The sequence below is a fragment of the Amblyomma mixtum genome, chromosome 10, assembly GCF_055824585.1.
Source record: "Amblyomma mixtum isolate Tamu chromosome 10, ASM5582458v1, whole genome shotgun sequence".
Classification (NCBI taxonomy): Eukaryota; Metazoa; Arthropoda; class Arachnida; order Ixodida; family Ixodidae; genus Amblyomma; species Amblyomma mixtum.
In genome coordinates this window covers 82,027,524-82,041,372 of record NC_143021.1, presented here as the reverse complement: position 1 = coordinate 82,041,372, position 13,849 = coordinate 82,027,524, and the positions used below count along the sequence as shown (strand labels likewise).

The 13,849-nt window shown below is 50.7% G+C and overlaps 1 pseudogene; it reads left to right on the top strand.

Moving 5' to 3' along the window:
- The first annotated feature begins 11,013 nt into the window (after positions 1–11,013).
- Positions 11,014–13,462, top strand: LOC149326286 (uncharacterized; annotated as a pseudogene).
- The last annotated feature ends 387 nt before the right edge of the window (positions 13,463–13,849 follow it).

The following is a 13,849-nucleotide window of genomic DNA, read 5'->3' as shown; positions in this document are numbered from 1 at the left end:
CTATAAAAATAACGAGAAATTGAACCTTCAAATGTTCACAACGTGAAAGACGCACAAACCGTGATGCCCTCCACTTGTTACTGTGTCAGAAGCTGGAACTACGCAATAATGTGTAGGATTGTTTTTACAGCAACACATGAAGAGAATACAGCTCCAAGATCCTTGCTTGGTAATAAATTCGAATTTTGTCATTCAATTTCTGAGAACCCAGCCGAAAAAACCGCTGTTAGGTTTTTCGATAGCGATTAAAGAGAGATTAGTCAGGGTGTCGAACCGGAATTTTTTCGGGTTCGGCTCAGGTTCAAGTTCATGCCTTTCGGATTCAGTTCCGGGTTCGGCTCCAGAGCAACATTCCGTTCCGGTTCGAACCTGTTTGGACCATATTGAACCGGTTCAAACGAGTTCAGGGCAAAAATAATCAACCTTAACTGGTATGCTCTTTACTTTTGTTCTGGCGCATCAATATATAAAATAAAAAGTGCAAAAATTTGTTCAATGCGCGATGCTCTCACTTTACCCATTTTATTTATTGTTCCGGCAAAAAGAGGAATTTACGGCAAGAGGCGCAAAATGAAATGAACTCGAAATTAAGTAAAATCGGCTATGTTTACGCTATAATCCGTCTCATGACGTATAAAGAGAAAAGCAGGTGCATTATGCAGCTACAACGCCCATTAGCTTGAGCGATTTCGGAGATCCCCTCGCGCCAGCAATTGGTCTCCCCTTAAGCTCGAGTCAGTCGGGATTTGCATGTACGCAGTGCACTTACGCGGGGATTGATTGACATGACCGCCGCACATGGCTTCTCTGTTCCCTCGCACTTCTGAGATACGAAGCTGTCATGTATCGGCATCTATATCCAGCAGACACCTTTCCGCCGCCCCGAAACCGACTCGCCAGGCAACCCCCCCCCCCTCCTCTTTTACTACATGGTACGAGAATATGCGAGAACCTCTCCATCGCCCATCTGCCATCCAATGAAAGTCTCTTGGGAGCACTGGCTCCCCCTAACATCCAGAGTTTACCAAACATATTTTATTTCAACAGCCTTTTCGATATCACCTTTGCGAACCGCGTTATATGTTTCGAGCGCATATAGCTCAGTATCTTCAAAAACAAAGCTGATTGCGGCTTGTCGCTTGTGCAGTGAGAAATTACGACTTTGGCTTAATATTGTTACGGGGATGTTACGGCGGTAGGTTTATATTGGCGGCTGCTCTGAGATGGCCAGCACTCAGCTCAGACTCCGAGGGCCCAGCTACCCACTGTCAACGTCGTCGTCGTTCAGCGCACCGTCACTTCTTCGTTCACGATTCGTCCACTTATTTAGCAACCAGTTCACCGGTAACATATCCCCCTCGGCTGAAGGCAACGTCCCGGTGCGTGTTAGGCGTGCGATGTCGAGGGTGGGTGATAGGGCTTGAGGCGAGCTACATGAACCACTTCGGATGTCAGTGGAGCGGACGTCGACTTTGGGTGCAGCGGCGAGATTTCATACGTTACGTCGGTCACTGCCCGTAATACACGATAAGGGCCTGTGTAGCACGGCAGAAGTTTTTCACATAACCCCACACGACGAGATGGGAGCCACAGCAAGACGAGAGATCCGGCAGGGTAGCGCACATCACGGTGCAGGCCATCGTAGCGGTGTTTTTGAGCCTCTTGGGAGGCGGAGAGCTTGTGACGAGCAACCTGGCGGGCGGCGTCTGCTCGGGCGATAGCGTCTCGCGCATATGTAGTGACAGGGCCGGCTGTGGGCAGCAGAGTGTCGGAGGGCAGTAACGGGTGTCGTCCAAAGAGAGGATAGAAGGGCGAGTAACCAGCGGTATCATGGCGCGAAGAGTTGTAGGCGAAGATCACATAAGGTAAGCTGATGTCCCAGTCGCGGTGGTCGTCGGATACGTACATGGCGAGCATGTCAGCGTGCAGTTGAGACGTTCTGTAAGGCCGTTCGTCTGAGGATGATAAGCAGTGGTGAACTTGTGACGAACGGAGCACGAACGAAGGACTTCGTCAACAATTCGGGAGAGGAAGCAGCGGCCACGGTCGGTAAGGGGTTGACGGGGAGCGCCATGGTGCAATATGACGTCGTGCAGAAGGAAGTCAGCGACGTCAGTGGCGCAGCTGATTGGAATGGCGCGAGTGATAACGCACCGCGAGGCATAATCGGTGGCGACGGCAATCCACTTGTTCCCCCGAGGAGGACTCCGGGAAGGGCCCAAGTAAATCTAGCCCAACACGAGAAAACGGGTCGGTCGGCATGGGAATAGGCTGCAGGTGTCCAGACGGCAGGACAGCGGGCTTCTTTCGGCGCTGACAGAGGTCGCAAGCGGCCACGTAGCGTTGGACGGAGCGGTACAGACCAGGCCAGAAGAAACGCTGGCGCACGCGGTCGTACGTACGGGAGACACCAAGATGACAAGCCGTAGGTGCGTCATGCAGTTGTTCGAGGATAGAGAAGCGTAAAGTGTCGGGGAACATGTAGCAAGTGCTCAGCGCCATCAGGTCGCATGTTGCGGCGGTACAGCGTGTTTCCGTCCAGGAAAAACCGGGCCAGAGAAGTGTCGCGCCGGTCGGTGCTGAGGCGGTCGATGAGAGAGGTGAGGGTGGGATCCAAGCGCTGTTCGTCGGCAATGTGGGAGAGGTCGGAGATGGAGAGGACACAGGTATCCGACTCAGTCTGTAGAAGAAGGAGGATCGACGGGATAGCGTGACAGGCAGTCTGCATCTTGATGGAGGCGACCGGACGTGTGAACCACGGAAAAGGTGTATTCTTGCAATCGCAGTGTGCACCGGGCAAGACGGCCAGTAGGGTCCTTGAGAGAGGAGAGCCAACACAGGGCGTGGTGGTCGGTTATAACAGTGAATGGGCGGCCGAACAAGTATGTGCGGAATTTTCCAATGGCCCAAACAAGAGCCAGGCACTTGCGTTCTGTGATGGAGTAATTCTTCTCGGCGGAAGAAAGAAGACGGCTGGCGTACGCAATCACGCAGTGCTGGCCGCGTTGTCGCTGAGCAAGGATGGTGCCAATTCCGTGACCACTTGCATCGGTGCGAAGTTCAGTCGGGGCAGACGGGTTGAAATGGGCCAATACAGGAGGGCTGGTGAGGACTGCGATAAGGCTGGATAATGCAGTAGCTTGCTCTGGTCCCTTTTCTGCAACAGATTGCTGAGAGGGCGAGCGACGGCTGCGAAGTTCGGGCGAAACGGCGAAAGTAGGAACAGAGACCGACGAAGCTCCGGACAACGCTGGCCTAGCGGGGACAGGGAAAAGCACTGACGGCACGAACTTTATCTGGGTCAGGGTGTATGCCACCCGCATTCACCAAATGGCCGAGGACTTTGAGTTCGCGGCGGCGAAGCAGGTGGGTTTCAAAAGAGGGCGAGAAAACAATTACATCATCTAAGTAACAAAGACACGTCGTCCACTTGAAGCCCCGGAGTAACGAGTCCATCATCCGTTCAAATGTGGCAGGTGCGTTACAAAGGCCGAAGGGCATGACCTTAAATTGGTAAAGGCCATCAGGGGTGACGAAAGCTGTTTTCTCGCGGTCTCTTGCGACAACAGAGACTTGCCAATACCCGCTACGAAGGTCGATGGAAGAAAAGTAGCGGGCGCCATGTAAACAGTCCAGGGCATCATCTATGCGCGGAAGGGGATAGACGTCTTTCTTCGTGACCTTGTTGAGATGACGATAGTCGACGCAAAACCGCCAACTTTGGTCTTTCTTTTTCACGAGCACGACAGGAGATGTCCAAGGGCTGTTTGAAGGCTCGATGATATCGTTGGCCAACATCTTATCGACCTCCCGCTGGATGACCTGGCGCTCTGGTAGCGACACACGATAAGGCCTCCGGTGTATAGGTCTTGCATCGCCGGTGTCAATGCGGTGAGTCACTACCGATGTTTGACCCAGAGGAGCAGAAGCGAAGTCAAAAATGTCGGTGTAGAACACCAAAAGGTTGTGAAGATCCTGTGCATGCTCGGGGCTCAGGTCAGAAGCAATCATCGCAGAAATGGATTGGGGAACGTTGGCTGGGATGTCGGGCGCTTGAGAGAGTAGAAGGCGGTCCAGGTGAGAGAGCAGTGACGGTACAGTCGGTGAGAGAAGACAAAGTAGCAAGCGATATGCCTGCAGGAAGAACTTGTGGTGACAAGCTGAAGTTGAGGACAGGAAGGTAGGTGCTATTCTTGGTGACGCTCACGATGAGGTGCGGAAGAACAACATTGCGGGAGAGAACGACATCAGCGAGTGGGCAGGCAAGATAATCCCCATCAGGAACCGCAGGAAATGGTGACATAGGCAGATAAACGGCAGAGTTGGGGGGCAGGCGAGCGTACTCGGTGGAGCGAAGGCGGGGCGTGGAGCTTGAGGGTGTGTCGGCTGAGCTGAGAGGCAGGTCCAATCGTAGAAGGCCGCTGGAGCAGTCGATAAGGGCAGAGTGAGCGGTTAGAAAGTCTATACCAAGGATCACATTGTGAGGGCACTGTTCGAGGAGGGTGAACAAAACTGGAATCTGATGATCTGCAAGAGTGACGCGGGTAGTGCACAGGCCAGTGAAGGCAGCAGTGCTGCCATCGGCAACGCAAACGGTGGGCGAAGCGCCAGGGGTCTGGACTTTTTTAGGGCGACGGCAAAAGGATGAGCTAAGAACCAAGACTTGGGCACCAGTGTCAATGAGGGCAGAAACAGGAGCACCGTCCACAAAAACATCGAGCAGATTACAGGGCGAAGTCTGGGTCAGTAGAGGATTTTCAGGTCGGGGCACCAATGCAGCATCACCTCCGGGAGCTGCACTGGCTAGTTTCCCGCGAAGCGGCCTGCAGATGACGCTGAGTAAGTGCAGTGCGGAAGAGGTGAGCGGGAACGGTGGGGTGTCGGGGAGGGAGAGCGGCTGGTTCTACGAGGAGGCGGTGGGAACTCGGCGCTGGGTGGGTCATTCCGAGGCGGGAAGCGACGGGGTCCATAGTCATAACGGCGGTCGACGTAGGGCAAACGTGGGGGAGGTGCGGACCAACGGCTGCGGCAGTGGCGAGAGATGTGGCCTACGCGCGAGCACGTAAAGCAGATCGGCCGGTCGTCAGGGGTACGCCACCCATCTGGATTGCGATATCTTGTGTAATGTGTAACTTAGGACGAAGGTGTTGCAGGCCGTAGCGGTAGCGACCACGGGAGAGATGGGGCTCGCACTCCGAGGTTCGACGGGACGATGGCTGTAGGGCATGCCCAAGTTGGCGACCTCCTGGCGGTCGACAGCTTGAACAAGGGATATTGTGGCCAGGGTGTTGTCCGACAAGGGCGCGTTGGTCGTAACAGGAGCCAGGGCTTCCAGTTCACGGCGCACGATGCGAGTCACGTTGTCGGGGTTTGAAGGCTGCCTCAGTGTCGGCAGATCCTCACACTTGGAACTGGCAGCTGTGTTAGGCAGGCGGTCAAAGCGGTGTGCAATGCGCCGGTGCTTGGCCTGCTCGAAGCGTCGACACACCTGCAGAACGGAGTCAACCGTAGAGCAGTCCCGGCATAGAAGAAGGTGGAAGGCATCGTCGGCAATGCTTTTAAGAATGTGGCCCACCTTATCGTCTTCGGTCATGTTGGGATCGACCTTTCGGCACAGTGCCAAGACGTCTTGAATGTATGTAATATGTCATGCAGTGGCCGCTTGGGCGCGAGCTGCAAGTTCTTTTTTGGCAGCAAGCTGACGGCCAACTCGTTTCCCAAACAGGTCGCGGAGCTTCTTCTTGCAGGCATCCCACGTGGCAATCTCTTCTTCGTGGGTTTCGAACCAGACGCGTGCGGTGCCGGCAAGATAAAATATCACATTGGCCAGCATCAGCGTGGCGCCCCACCTGTTGTGCTGGCTAACACGCTCATAAAGCGAGAGCCAGTCCTCGACGTCCACGCCATCTCTACCACAGAATGTGCTCGGGTCGCGAGGTTGGGCTACGACGAAAGTTGGCGTGGCAGGCGCAAACGGAGGGGCCGGGTCGGTAGTCATCTCGCCGGTTCGGCCCGTCGTCTCGTCAGCTCGTCGGGTCGTCGGCATGTCGGCTCGAACCCGCGACCTCCACCAAAAGATGTTACGGAGATGTTACGGCGGTAAGTCTATATTGGCGGCTGCTCTGAGATGGCCAGCACTCAGCTCAGACTCCGAGGGCCCAGCTACCCACTGTCAACGTCGTCGTCGTTCAGCGCACCGCCACTTCTTCGTTCACGATTCGTCCACTTCTTCTTCTTCACCATATGAAAATGGCACATACCCACGCGGGGGGATTGGCCAAGGTACGGTGGTGAATGCCAAGGGGGTATGAGTGCGGGAAAAAAAGCTAAGTAAAATAGTAGAATGTTTGAAATCAGAAAATATGTATGGTTTGGTTTGGTTTATGGGGTTTAACGTCCCAAAGCGACTAAGGCTATGAGAGACACCGTAGTGGAGGGCTCCGGAAATTTCGACCACCTGGGGTTCTTTAACGTGCACTGACATCGCACAGTACACGGGCCTCGAATTTCTCCTCCAAAGAAATTCAACCGCCGCGGCCGGGATCGTACCCGCGTCTTTCGGGACAGCAGCCGAGCACCATAGCCACTGAGCCACTGCGGCGCCAGAAAATATGTATGAATTGTTAAAAATGTTTAATAATAAGCAAATTACATACATCAGGAAACAAAATAAAATTCGTCCACTTATTTAGTAACCAGTTCACTGGTAACAATATGATTACTTCGACCTCTTTTGTTCTGACAAAAAGAGTGATAAAAAAGCATGCTTGGATGGGTTGAGAACGGTTCGTTTCTGCACGGACACAAATTACCAACATCTTCGCTGCGATGTTGGGGTGCAATATTCTTGCAAGTGCAGCATTCTACGAGGAACAAGGTATACTTGCACTACATAGAATTTTCGCAACTTTTTCTGGAGCGCTATCAAAGAGAGCTTGTTCATCTAAAGCATTTTTTGCGCCCTTGATAGAGACTGGTGAATCTGTCGTGCACGATTTGTCCACCAACTGGTTTCAGGCTATTTATTTTCAAAACTACAAAACAACCCCATTCTGGCCGCTTTGCTTAAAGGTGCTGTGAAGAGGAATCTGAACTCGTCTTTTTGCCACGGGAACTCGATCTACACGTTCCGAGCAATCTTAGAAACTCCGACTTATTGCCCTGTGTGGCCGATTTCCCTAATTAAATCGAATTAACGTCCGGCTCCCGCCTTTATTTTTTGAATTCTCCCCGTACGGTGGGCGGAGTCGACCAACGCGTGGAGTGCCTTTCAGCCAGCTCCGTGAAGGCTTTGCTTTCGGTTTATTTTCTTATTAGCTTTCCGTGAATAAATAGTTTCATTCGCAGATAATATAGCCGCAAAATAAGCCCGCAGAAATAAAAATACTCGCGGACTATTTGCTACTACGGATTACTGCGTATTACTCCGCCGATGGCAGAGCGGCAAGCCGCCACGGGACTGGGTGAAAGGCACTCCACGCGTTGGTCGACTCCGCCCACCGTACGAGGAGAATTAAAAAAATAAAAAATGCGGGAGCGGGAAGTTAATTTCATTTAATTAGGGAAATCGACCACACAGGGCAATAAATCTAAGTTTCTAAGAATGTTCGCAACGTGTAGATTGAGTTCCCGCGGCGAAAAGCCGAGTTCAGATTCTTCTTCACTGCACCTTTAAGAGGCGACTAAGTGCCCGTTTGTCTCTTCTAGACTTGGTCGTGAGGGGACTTTGTGCTGATACATTCGATTTTCTCACTCTTCGTTTTTCCTTAGGATAGCCGTACGACCTCTCCACATGGGAGATGACAAAGGCCGTAATAGATCATTACTTGCTCTAGCTATATATCTGCAGCCTTAGCTGGGCTTTCTTGATACCAGTGTATGAAAGCGAATTCAGCGGATGTGGTCGAGCCCACTTCTAACGGCCACAGATATAACGAGCGCTCGGGTATTACGAATAGGCATGGTGCTATCGCCAAATATGCATAAGGGCAATGGCAATTCGTCGCAGATACAGCGAACAACGTTGGCCTCTCCACTCTGTTATGGCGAACGAGTAGGCGCCGTAAACTACCCCCGAAGTTCAAGAGGTCGTGCTTCCAGTAAGCACAGAGATGAAGGAGTGCCTTTCAACCTTCACGATGCTCCCCGGAAAGAACATGTCGACACAAACGACACAAAAATGCAATAAATGGCAGCACTGCCATCCGCAGCGCTAACCGGGATGTCTCGCGTCCGGTAACACTGTAAACGCTAGCGTAAACACGGTAACAATATGTTATAACTCTGCTGAAACATTAAGTAACTGTCGGCTGAGCCAGATTCGATGGTCTACGAGGGCAATCATTTTGCCTTCGTGCTCGCCGGGTGGGCAAAGCATCTCAAGTGGAAGAAGCGCGGTGCGCGTGACAAAAGGGGACCGTCGAAATCGAAGCTACTGACCATGGTCGTGGATAAACTAACAGCAGTGAGTTGAGAATTTGAAATCCTTGCTAGCCATGCTGGTCACGTGGTATGCATACCCTGCACAGTATGCTCCATACTTTGCGCTCCTACCACGTGCAGTTAGCGTCATACAGCGGATTGTGCAACTGATGCACTCTGTGCCACGAGCGCTGCGCTTTCTTCGTCGCTGTATGAGCCCAGGAACGACAGAAGAAGCTGGAAAACACACGTGACCTGACACATGTAGATTTATGGCAACACTTCGTTGATCCACAAGTGTCCAGATCTTTTTACGGATAACTATGTTCCTGCGGAACACAAAATCGCTCAAGCACCTGTTTTGACGGAGGCATTGAACGCCAAATACTTGCACTCCCCTATTGCCAGGAATCTCATTTATGTGGCCGACCTGCAACCAGCTGCCGGGTACTTTTCAACCACGATTAGTTATAACGCCGTCCCTTAATTTGATAGCTGGCAGGAAGAGTCTCGACGGGGATTAAATGACACCCAGGATAGCCTGGAAAGAGCCGTGGCCGGTACTGCTTTGCAAAAAATAAACAGCACTTTTAGCGGCCTTAGTATTTTGGGCTGTTATACGAAGAGTCCACTTACTACGACCATCGGATATAACGAAAGGAATCCGCCTGACCGTCAGTTTCGTTATAATTGGGCTCGACATAGTTTCAGTCGGCCGCAAAAACCTTTTTCACGCTTCAAACATAGACCTTGCGTGTTAGGCCGTACCTTTGCATTTGTGCTGTGGCCAGTGAAATGCTACTTTGCGAGCAACGAGAAATCAGTGAGCGATAAAAGGATTTTTTTTCTCGTGATACTGCATTTTTGGGGGGCACACTTCGGCAGTCTTTTAAAAAAGACATTGAGATCATGCACTTCACTTTAACATTTCTGTCTGCCATGAAAGACTCCAGAATTCCGTGCGAACTCTTCGTGTTCATAGGACCGCTTAGCGTTGCGAAAACCCGCATGATGTCTGAACACGTAGGCCCCGCCAGGTTCAACGAGGCCACTGTTCAGAGAACAGTGCTCTTTAACACTGGAGGAATATGCTGCGCAAGTTCAACACCTTCACTAGTTCCGGAATTTTTACGTCCGGGCGGAGTAAGGGAGTCATGTTAGCGTGAGGCCTTATTCCCAGATCGCTGAATTCGACGAGATCAAGCAAGGCATCAGGAGGGTCAGACAATTTCGTAATATTCCACGCAACAAGGATTAAAAAAAGCCTCGGGCATGACCGAGTAGCCTGAGGCATTTCTAAACGGAGCTTTTTTGTTGCTCCGCCACTGGTACGAATCCAACTCGGAGTATGCATGCTTTTTTAGTTATTGTTTTACTGCGTTAGCAGTATAGCCTCCTTTCCCCAAAATAACCGTGATGCGTGCGTATGTACGTTTACGTGCGTGTGCGTGCGTGCGTGCAGCCTCCACCCTTGATGCACACTCCGGTGGGCGCAAATCCGGGCACTCACTTGTAAAATTTCACCTTCAACAACCTTCACCCGTCCTCCCGTCACCCACTTGTACCCGACGTAGCCGAGGCGGATTGTTGTGAATGCTCAGCGTGTGCCGTCGGCCAAGCGTAGCACGAAAAAAGACCAACAAGCATAAGCCTCTCGTCTCAGACGCGAAGAACCGAAAGTATGACAGCGAAAAGTTGATACCAGCCGCCGGACAGAGAATTCAAGATACAGTAGTCGAGAAAAGTGTGATGAAACCACCCGCTAGCGACTGGCATCAAATTTTTTATAAGCTGAACACTACAGTGAATCGGCGTAACGAAATCATTTCATCGCAGTTACATTTCATTGAAGTAGCATATTTCTGGGAGTTATCACTACCACGTGGCAGCGAACTCATGCATTTTGGAATTGTCCCTTTGTGTAATCGGTATTTAATTTTTTTTTTCCGCTGCCACGATCCCGCGCTTTCTTTGCTTTTTTCCGTCGTGTGAAAAAAAGAATATTCGGATTATAAAAAAAGAAGCTCCACCAAATTATCCATCACTTATTTGGTACAAATAGCACTAGTATCTTGTGTTTAACGTCTCGAGTAGACACAGGGGCTACAAGATGTACGCTGTAGTGGAAGACCGCAAATTAACTTAGACCGGCTCGGTTTTTGGAGTGAGAGCTCCACTACGCCATGTTTCGCCGAGGTCATCGGGTGTTGCACTTTAACCTTCAGCAGGAGGAGCGCCGGAGGTGGGGCTGTGACGTAACAGCAGGTGACTCGCCTCAGCTGCAGCCGCCACTCCACGGCTCTCACCGCGGTCCCGCGTTGCGCCGTCCACCGCTATAGTGTTTTGGAAGGGAGTAGTGGGTTCATCAGCTGGCGTGCCCCATGCATTGCGGCGAGGCGGCGAGTGCGGACGGGACACGGATGTTAGCGGCGGGGCTGTAGTCGCGTGGGCTGGCTGTTCGTGGTGCCCATGTGTTGGCCTCTCGCACGTTTGTTCACGCATGGTTTGCGGCTTTGGCTGTTATCTGTTTTTTTTCAGCGCATCATTTTAATTTGTTTCGCCGGCTGCCTTCTTCATTCGTGAAAAGTAGGAATGCCGAACCGGTAACGGCAACGACACTGGTTTGCTCCCGGAGTCAAACCGGCCACAAGTGGACTAAAGGAAAGCAGCCGTCGTTGTTTACCGTGCCGAAAGATGAGGAACGACGCCGAATTTGGGAGCGAAACTTGCACCGCCAGGGCAAGGATCTCGACGAAACCTGTGTGGTTTGCGAACTTCACTTCTAACCATCATGTATTCTGCGTGACTGTGTGTACATTATAGAAGGTAAAGAAGTTCGTAATGCACGCGGAAAGCCGGATATGCTGCCCGATGACGTGCCGACGCTACTGCCAAATGCCCCACGTTACTTGTCGAAAAAACCGCCTCAGCCAATACCACCCAGGAAGAGCATCAGCACGGACGTCATATCTTGTGGGGCCAGAAGATCTGAAGTGTGCGGTGATGAGCAATACGACTGTTCTCGAGCGGGAACAGATGCTGGTGAAGTGGCTGCGACGACAGCGGAACGTGCGCCCGCTGCGGGATATGGGGAAGCGTGTATGCCTGGATATCTTCTCACTTTGAGTGTTCCGTACGCCTACTGGAGTTGTCATTGTGTTCCTGGTTACACAGACATCCTGTACTGCAAACTAAAAATTCATGGAAACCAAGAAATTACGTCCGAAAGGGTGGCGATGTTCTCCCAGGATGCAGACAAGAGGACGATGGCCGTCGGATATACAGCGTACCTTTGTGGCCACATTGTTGAGGAAGGGCACGTCACCTCTTGTGCGGACGCAGAGAACGTTCTCCGAAGTGTTGACGCATATGGGATCTGCAAAGCGGCTTGACAACTAGCAGCATGTCAAGGTCAGACCTAGCTAAGGGCCTCGAACTACAAGTGACAGCCCGCGAGGGCATGTACTTCAGCAAGCGCTGGGCCGGGAAAGAACCATCTGAAGGTATGTTTCACTGCTGCCTGATTCCAATTATAACTGTTGTGGAAATAATTTTTGCACCATAGTTTTTACGTCTGATACTGCTCCTTTCTGTCAGAACAGATTGTGGTAACGGTGCCCCTTTCACTGTTCTCGGTTCTTAGGGAAAGCATGCATCTCCTGTCGATACCTGAGGACGGCACTACTAACGCGACAGTCTAGGCTGAAGCGACCACTTAATAAGAATGTCCTACATGCAGCTCTGAAGCTGCGTGCAGCAAGGAATACAATCAAAAGACTGTCATCTCGCTCTGCTGCCCTCAAAGACCAGCTCAAGAAAATGCAGCAGGAGAACGCCTCAAAGCCCGAAGAAACGCATCGAGCACAGAGTGAAACTCTGCCTCCCAAACAACGACAATGTGTTATGCACTTTTTCTCTGCAGCAAAAAGGCTAAATGCTAAAGGGAACGTCTATTGCAAGTAGTGGATATTGGAATGTATTCTAATGAAAATGAGGAGTGCCAAACTATACGAGCACCTTCGCAACACAATATCATTTCTCTCTCGAGCAAAACCACATTGAAACGCTACCTGAGGCTCTTCAAGAGTGTATTTGGGTACAGCGATAGAGTGCTAAACAAACTTAAGCAGAAAACTAAGCATAGTAGCAACATGAACAGACATAGTGGCCTTTTGGCCGACGAAATTAAACTTCTGAGCGCCTTGCTATAACTGTTTCGGGGCGCGTAGAATTTTTTGTCGACATTGGCCTGTTCACATCTGAAGGGCAAATCGGAACATATGGCCATGGCATGATAGCAATGCTTGTAGCGTTCACTGGAAAATGGCGCCATATTATTGGTGTGTTTTCTACGAGTGCAAACGTCAAAGCAGAGATGCTTGCAAAAATATTAATTGAAGCAATGATTCTTGCTGAAGTCAGCGGACTACTCGTCGATTTTGTCACAAGCGATGGCGCCTCATGAAAGAGGCGTATCTGGAAAATATTGGGAATTGGAGCCAAGTCAAACAAGAACATCTGCAAGCTAGAGCACCCAGTGGACTCGGCTCGGCATCTCCACTTCCTACCTGATTTCCTGTATTTGCTCAAGTGCCTCAGGAACATGCTTCTTAAGCATGCACTGAATGGACCTGATGGCATGGTATGGACTACAGTCCATAACTTTGCTTTCGTCGCTAGGGGGTTCCAGGGCAGAGTTACATCATGCAACCTTGTTTTCAGTATCTACATAGTTGTGCTTCCAATTACATTAACTGAAATAAAAAGATATATGTATATATTTTATATTGTTTAGATTTCGTTCCAGGTTTATATCCAGCCTTTAAGGCAAGCTTTCAAACTGCACTGCAGCAACATCACTTTGGAAGCGATGCCTGGACTCACGTCCGTTCATTTGCAACTAACAGGTTTCGAAAAGATGGAGTAAATTTCGCTTTTCAACTTTTTGGAGATCGTGTTTTGTATAGGCTCCAGTTTTACAAAAGATATATTGGAGGCTTTATGGGTCAGCATTGACGCTACGCTATCATTCTTTCCGTAAGCAGCCCACTAAAAATAATGTTGCTTTTATTATGCATGACTGATCAACCAAACAAGATCGCATGCAGTTGTACCTTGCATTCTCTTGCAAGTACCTGCTATGACATCTCATGTACCTGCTGGCAATGTGTATGTATACTGCCACGTATCATTGTAGTGTCCGTTCGTTCGCGCAAGGCCGCAGGAAAGGGGTTATCACTTTTGTTCGTGGCGCCAGAAGCGACCAGACTAATCTCGATTGATCGCAGCCATGAAGAGCTGCATCTAGATTTTTCCAGATTACTGTAGATGATCTTTTCCTGTTATCTCGAAGTTTTTTTGCTGGCTTTAAATTGAGCGATGCCGCAAGCGGCGGGCATTCGTACTTCGACGACTGACGAGCACGTTT